The sequence below is a fragment of the Tiliqua scincoides genome, chromosome 3 (assembly GCF_035046505.1).
Source record: "Tiliqua scincoides isolate rTilSci1 chromosome 3, rTilSci1.hap2, whole genome shotgun sequence".
Classification (NCBI taxonomy): Eukaryota; Metazoa; Chordata; class Lepidosauria; order Squamata; family Scincidae; genus Tiliqua; species Tiliqua scincoides.
Genome location: NC_089823.1, coordinates 172,714,073 through 172,722,411, shown reverse-complemented (window position 1 = coordinate 172,722,411; position 8,339 = coordinate 172,714,073). Strand labels below are relative to the sequence as shown.

The 8,339-nt window shown below is 41.9% G+C and overlaps 1 protein-coding gene across 2 annotated transcripts in view; it reads left to right on the top strand.

Annotated features, from left to right (window-relative positions):
* LHPP (phospholysine phosphohistidine inorganic pyrophosphate phosphatase) overlaps positions 1-8,339 on the top strand; it is a 150,363-nt gene that overhangs the window by 45,987 nt on the left and 96,037 nt on the right. The window lies entirely within an intron of this gene.

Sequence of the window (8,339 nt, the reverse complement as noted above, 5' to 3'; positions counted from 1 at the left end):
TCTCTTTGCAGTTGTAATTTCTTTGCCCTTATCCCCTATCTTTTTCACGGCAGTATGCAATACTCATGGCCCAATCCTATTCAACTTTCCAGCACTGGTGCAGTTGCAATGCAGCCCTGAGGTAAGGGGGCAAATGTTCCTTTACCTTGAGCAGGCCTCTATGACTACCTCCCCACCACAGGATGCAGTGCATGCCTCATTGGCATGGTTGCACCGGCACTGGAAAATTGGATAGGACTGGGCCCTCAGACTGCAAGGACTTAGAATGGGAAAATCAAATATGTTTTGTGAAACGCATTTTGGTACATGTCATTTGTCAATTCTGGGGAGGAAACAGCTGCACCGGCAGTGTCTTGGTACTTTAAACATTCCTCTGAAATGAAGAAAATGCATGTATGACAAATGAAGTAAGAGGAAACTGAGTCTGTTTTGAATGTCAAGTTTCTGGCTTTCAGCTGAAGCTTTTAAAAATTCGGTAAACAGCACAGGGAGTGTGCAGTCTGGATAAGAACTATGGCTAGGGATAGGTATTGTATGGAACCTTTATTGGCATTAAAACACCATCCGCATCCCTAGCAAAAATACATACACGGCTAAGACAAATCCACACTTTAGCACTTGTACAGTAATAAGTAATTAGACATATAAACAATCCCAGACGATTCAGCCACAATGCAATCAACATGGTTATACTTGAAGCTAGGGATAGGTACTGAAGCTCCCTATCACCTTGTCGCAGTGTATTGGTATTTCACTTGGATCCCCTCCCCTTGAAGATTAGGAGTGGTATCCCACTCTCCTCCACCCTCTGTACACTATACACATAGTATGAGAGATCAGAGCAAACAGTTTCCCACTAAGTTCCTTTCTAATTTTGCAGAACAAAGTCACAGAAAGAGACCACTCTGCTAGGGAACTCCAGAGACACATTTGTAGCGGGGAATCAATGGGCAATGGGGAATATACCCTCCTACTTGCCAGTTCTCTCCTGCAGGTACCCCTCCCATATTTTCCTTATAAGGGAACCATAGGGATGAGAGTCCCTTGTTTTCTTTGTAACATGTTTGCCCTATTCTGGAATAAGGAGATCCCTGTCCCACAGGGACATTTTGAAACACCCGGCCCTTGAGGCAATTTCTGGGCGGATGGGGTATTTCCCCCAGGCTAGGCATCAGTGTTGGGATGATATAACGACCCTCCCTTTCCTCCTGTGGTGATGGAGGAGATGGTTTACCTAGTATGACCTCTCAGTTCACTGTGACAGCAAAATGGAGGGAGTTGTCACTGTACAATGCAGTGACAACTCTGGCTAGCTGAAGGCCAGTTTGGATTTCTCAACTTGTTCTCTGGGAACACTGTGTTGCTGGTGTGTGTGTGTTTCGTATATTCTTTCCCATTTATCATTGCTTCTGCATTACCTTTCCTTTGTTGTTTCCCTGTGTCTGTTTTTAGATTGTAAGTTCCTTTGGGGCAGGGAACAGTCTCATCCCTTAATGTAAACTGCTTTGAGAATTGTTGGTTTATAAGTGGCATATAAATATAAACATAAAATAAAGATATTATTGTTCAAAACCCAGGTTCCGTGGTTCCAAAAATCAGATTTTGCTATTCTGTTGTGAACAGAGGGTTAGGATAGGTGGTGCAATCCTGTTCCCCTCTGCACAAAAACTGTTCGGTTGAAACCTCAGCTGGTCTGTTTATTTCTCAACAGACTATCCACTTCAACTATGGTTGCATGGTTGCAGGATTTGCTAATGCTCTGTTACCACCTGGCAAGCTGCTGTAAAGCTCAGGAGAAGTTGTTGAGCAACACATGTTTTGCACACTTTAAACTTTTGACCCCAGCTAATGCACAAAGGGAAATACCCCTTACTGATTTATTAAGAATGATAAATTAGTAGACAGAACTTTTTAAAAGTCCAGTGTAGATTTCTAAGAACTATGAGAACAAATGTAAATGAAAAAAGTGGAAAATTTTGTGTGGGGAGTACACTAATATAGCAGCTTGGCTGCTTGGCTGCTATATTCTGTGTTGCTCTCCATATTTTGAGTGTAATTGCAGTGCACACAAGATGTGCTTTTGGACACAGAGATGTGTACTACATCCTTGTGCCCTTAGATGGCGCCATTAGTACATTTACTGCAGCACTTGACTGACATTCTTTCCTGGAGATGTTGGCACTATTTTCTAAATTGCAGTAAAGCTTGAACGCTCCAGTAGGTGCTTATACAGCATGTTAGCTGTCACTACAGTGGGCTTCTTCAGGTACTTGACTGATCAAAAGTTTCCTACCTGCTGAATTCAGTGAAGATTGTTCCTTTGTATTTCTCACAACTCCTTGCCTGGATTTGTCAAAAGTGCAGTCTTTTGTTTGCACTAAATCACTGGAGAATAAGAGCAAGACATGGGAAAAACTGAGTGAAAACAGCATCTAGATGCAAAGATACCTTTTCTGACACCTTCCATTGGGATGGTGATGTACATGTGTGTGTATGTACTTTTTTATTACTATTAAGCCTACAAGCACTCAAAGTAGTCCAAAGGGTGGAGTGTGACACTTTGGGATTGTTGAGAGAGTCAAGTGGGGTGCTGTATATGTCAGCAGGAACATCAAGCTGGAGAAAATGAAGAAAGAAGAACGGTTGAGGGATTGTGGGGGGGGGGGGTGATGGAAAGAAACATGGGCTATAAGTATGTAGATGTGTGCAGGAGCCTAGTGTGTATCAATGAACCAACTGAGGAGTGAAGGAGTCAAGCGGAATGCAGACCACAGAAGAACTAATAGGCTTAAGGGGAGGGATTTGTGTCCAAAAATAAGCCAAGAAATTTCACAAAAGAATTGCCATCAGCTATATTTCTTAATGTGGTAGTGAATAATTGGAAACTATTTTATGTGTATTGAAAACTCTTTGGCACTTGATTCTTCTGATTTTTGAAAAATTAGTAAAGTCCACTCATTCTTACAGAGCTAGTTGATAGGGATGCAGCCCTGCAATAGAGTAGAAATTACTTTTCAAAACAGAATTAGGGTTTTTACCGCAGAGTGCTGTGTCCCAAGTATGCTGTGCCCAAAAGCGCAGGGCTTGTTTCCAAATCTCCAAACCACATTTGAAGGATGAGAAAGATTGTATTTGAACCAACAGAGTATGTTCTAGTATGACCATGACATTCTTCTACAACTTGACTGATGCGTTTTTAGGTAGCTTTTCTTTCTTTAGGTAACCTTTCTTAAGTAGGATGTATTATAAATTATCTGTATTAAGCTCCTAAAAGACTGTTTAAGCTATGGTGTGGTGAGGCACACCACACCATATCTTTTTTCCCTCTGTACCTATCCATACCTATCTTTTTGTACCACACCATACCTATCTTTTTTCCCTCTGAGGTATGCCCAAATTCTCCCTATTGCAAGGCACTGTTTCAAACATGTTACCAAGGTGCACCCTATAAATTCTGCAGTGTAGATTATTACCTTGGTCCTCTATTGCAGGGGTGCCCAAACCCCAGCCTTGGGGCCACTTGCAGCCCTCGAGGCCTCCTAATGCGGCCCTCAGGGAGCCCCCAGTCTCCAATGAGCCTCTGGCCCTCTGGAGATTTGATGGAGCCCACACTGGCCCCATGCAACTGCTCTCAGCATGAGGGAAACTGTTTGACCTCTCACGTGAGCTGTGAGATGAGGGCTCCCTCCACTGCTTGCTGTTTCACATCTGTGATGCAGCAGCGGCAGCAAAGGAAAGGCCAGCCTTGCTTTGTGCAAGGTCTTTTATAGGCCTTGAGCTGTCGCAAGACCTTCATTCATTCATATAAGTTCATCTTTAATATATTCATTTATGTAAACTTATGTAAATTTATTCAAATTTTAAATGTAAATTAATTCTTTTTTTTCCCTGCCCCCGACACAGTGTCAGGGAGATATGTGACCCTCCTGCCAAAAACTTTGAACACCCCTGCTCTATTGGATAGAATTAGGTGTGGTGAAGATCTAAAAATTCCAGAGATGTATTTGTAACTGTCTCCCTATCCAGTCAGAATAGGCTACAAAATGTGTCAGAAATGTGTCATATTGTGCAGATAAATTTTGGGAGTATCAAGAAGGCTTTAATGTTTTTGATTTTTTAAGAGCAGCTGTTGACTGTGCGGAGAACAGGTCCTGGTTGATACTAGGCTCATTACCAGGATCACTTTGGACTGTGCATGGTTGCTGAACTTTCAAAAGATACCAAAAGCTTGTAAAAAAGTTTTGCTATTTTGGCAGACTGGAAGAGGAGATTCACAGAGTCCTTGTTTTGCACTGCAGCAGATTGAAATATTCAGACAGGCTGCATCAAATAGTCCCAGAGGGAAAACAGACCAGCCTAGTCACAGAGGCCCAGCTCATCATGCCATGAGTCTTTAAGTTTTCCCTTGGCATTCATTCTCCTGCATACCAGATGACTGTGGACAGAAGGCGGCAGTGTGCTTTCTCTGCTTGCAACACAGAACCATTCTGTGCAGTAGATTGGAAACAAAATAAGCATGATGTCCTGTGTTATTCTCACCCTGATCTTGATTTAAGAACTTCCTGGCTAGCATGCAATGTAGGATTGTTGATTAAAAAAAAAAAACTTTCAGTGAAAGCTCTATAACATTTGGTCAACAAAGCACCATTTTGAGCAGCTTAATCCTTTAGCACTGGGGCTTCATTTCAGGGTGCTATTGACAAAGAAGTCAAGATTTTGGTAATAATCTGGAGACAAAACTTGCAGTACTCTTGAAACAGTCTTTTCTCTTATTTCATTCTGAGTTGTGAGTATAGAGCTAATACGAAAGCACTGTTTTAAAGAAACAATGAATTGATAATGTGTGTAACTTCAAATTACTATAACAAAGTCTTCCTATAGAAACTGTGGATGTGAAAGGGGAGGATGCTATCAAAGCAATGTGTTAATTTTATTTCCTGAAGAGAGCAACTAGAGGGATCAGTCCAGAGTACAAAAGGAAGAATATCTTATGGAGCTTGAGAAGTAATAAATGTCCCATTTGAGGGTGTGTTGAGCAAACTTCATGGGATTCATCCCACTAGTTTGAGAACCACTGCAGTAGAGGAACCAACAACCCACTGTACTTGATAAAATAAAGCTCCTCTGCTCCAAGGATGTTAAAATCTACATGTATTGCAAGATATGGGATGCAAAAATAAAAGATGAAAGGGGAGGGGAAAGCAAGTGTCCAACTTTTTTGCCACAAACAAATATGTATGCAGAGATATTGAAACTCTAAAGAAATAATTGATAGTTTTCTTTGTGCCACAGAACAACTGGTGTGTTTTGGTAGAGCTCGCTTCAAATCCTCCAAAACATAAAAGTTTAGTACAGGGTTTAAGGTATATTAGAATAGCAAAAAGCAGCAAGTGATTGCTCTTTCTAAATATACGGAATGCTTTCTAAAAAGCAATAATAGTCCATTTCCAGTTTGCCCTTAGATTTTACTAGATATATATCTATATCTATATATAAATCTACCAGTGCCTGGAGTCCCATAACTGCCTGGTACACCAGAGAACAATAACCTTGACTGAAACCTAGCTCACACCTGGTCACTGGTCTGGTTCATTCGCCTGACTTGGGAGTGGAAAATTTGAATGTTGGTTAATTTCAGACCTGATAGAGTCTGATAGAGTTTGGTAAGCTAAGCTCCAAAAATGGGATTGATTATATCAATGTGTGAAAAATGTGTGATTATACAGGGATGGACTGATGAGAGAGGGAGAAAAGTGAAGCACAGTGTAGGGTCAAGATCTCCCTCATCCTCCTACATCTTCAAGGAACTCAGTGCAATGGCTATCAGTTGGCTGACGGATACCCCCAGCTGGGTGAAGGGGTGAAAACATTACTCTGATTCTGTGTTTCTGGTGGCAGCTTGATTCTGCCCCACAAGAATGAGTGTATGTGTGGTTTTGACATGATCTCAGAGTGAGGAGGAGGATCAGATTTCTCAGAGGGGAACATTCTGGAGTTTGCCACACCTCTCCCCCCCCCCTCGGACAGATGCTAATATAAGCCTAATGATTAAGTTGTCAAAACTGACATGGCTTATTGTACTGAACTCCAGTCAAGAAGTCAACAAGAACATATCCTGGAACTTCATTAATGCTATTTATATAATTAGACAATGGATATTTTAGTTTATTTAGTATTCAGGTAACCCATGTTATCATTTGTTGTTGAGTCCTGACAATCCTTTACATGCCAAAAGATAGCAGCATAAATTATTTCAAGGAGAGCTGGCCAGTTGTTTAGTTGATGTCAGTCACCCTTTGTTCCCTTCTCTGTGGACTTGGAAGTCCAGACAAACTTGAGAGCCACTTCAGTTTATTCAGGTTGCCTGTCAAGCCAATCTATATTTCTCCTGCCCCTACAAAAATGTATTATTCATGAAGCAATGTGGGCAGCTGGAATGAATACATGAAAAGAAAAGCAATGCAGTGCAGGCCTCTCTAAAGTTTCTCCTAGTGTTTTATGTGCCCCCCTCCCCCGCACAATATAATCTGCAAAAAAGGAAACTTCTCTTTCCGTTTTGAAGGCATACAACATGCATTTGATGCTGTGGATTTTGTTCCAGTACTCTGTCCCTTCTTTCTCCCTGCCGTAAATTTTTGAACAGGATGAGACAAAGATCATTCCAGGGATAGCCATTTTCTGTGTGCTAACCCAGCCTTCTAATGGAGAAGTCTACTGCAGAGAATGGCCATGGTTGTTAACCAAACTGTACAGTGTTTTCTTCTGCTCCCACAACCTGCAATGTAACATGTACCTTAGTTGCTAGCTCATCACTTAACAACCACCCCCCCCCCAAATATTGTTGCAAACAGTTACAGAGATTGCTGTCCTAAATATGCCAGGGTATTTGCTAAACTATGCTTGAGAAGCATTAGCACTGGAGACAGCTGCGCAATTGTGGTTTCACTAGAGATTTCCTTCCTTTAGACTGCGGTTCCTCCTCTCAAGTTTTTGACTTTCTGGTTTGCATGGTTCATGTGGAAACTGTGCAGTTGCCTTTCATGGGCACCTCACAGAAGAGGCTAACTACTGTTCATTCTGTAATGAAACCTAAGCAAAAACTTGATATCCTGGCAATAATGCTTTTGAACCAATATTGCCAGCTAACTCAATGAAAATTAGAAATTTAAACTTGAATGGCTGTTACCCAGGGCTGGAAACAACACATCCCACACTTTAAGCATTTTATGACTTGGATCAGGAGTCTCCAAACCGGCCCGAGGGCCACATCCAGACCACCACAAGATTTTATTCAGCCGTCAGCTACTTTTTTTTTTGGTCAGAGTACTTGCTAATGTTTTATATTTTTACTCCTTATATACCGTTTCTCAGTTTAAGCATGGCATTGTTTCTTTGAAATTGTTGCATTTCTCTTTTGTTCTGAATCATATCGTGTTGGTTACAAAAAAAAAATCCAAGTAAAATGTATTCATTCATTTATAAAGCTGATTTTTTTTTAACCCACAAAAATGTGTAAAATATACTGTGTGGCTCTCATACTGAAACGTTTGGAGACCCCTGTCTTAGATCAATGTTTTTCAACTTTAGTTCCCCAGTGTACCTCTTCTCATGGTCTGTCTTAAGTACCACCAATACTGGTGACATCAACCCATGGCTCCATCTCTTCTGGACCTTCTGCGCAGAAGCTCCCAGGGAATAGAGAAGGCAAAAAAACTTTCTTACTGGCCACTGAACAGCAGCTCAGGTACCACCAATGGTTCATGTACCACTGGTTGAGAAATGCTGACTAAGGGCGAAATCCTATACAATTTCCCAGCATTGGTGTAGGCGTGCTCACAGGGCACGCACTGCATCCTGCAGTAGGGGGGCTGTCACAGAAGCCTCCTCCAGGAAAGGGAATGTTTGTTCCCTTTCCTCAGGGCTGCATTGCAGCTGCACCAGCTTTGGAAAGTTGGATAGGACTGGGTACTTAAAATACTTTTAAGATACTTAAAATCTGGTTGTGTGGTCTGGTGTAACTGTGGTGGTTTCATTCCAGACACTTAGTGCCAGTGGACCTTTTTCCAGTGGTTACTACCTAGGTGTACATCAAACCATGCCAAAGCCAGGCCATCCGTGTAGTCAACTGAAGCAGTTGCTTCAGGAAGCCGATTGGTGGGGGCAGGGTGACCAGATACAGTGCACAACCTTTAAGAGCTGTATAAAAGAGGGAATTTTGGCAGGCGCAGTCAACATGGAAGGGTTTTTAAAGCTGCGCCTGCCAAAATTCCCTCTTCTATATACTGGTTAAAGGTACAGGCACTCTGTCCTCCATTGTATCTGGTCACCCTGGGTGGGGG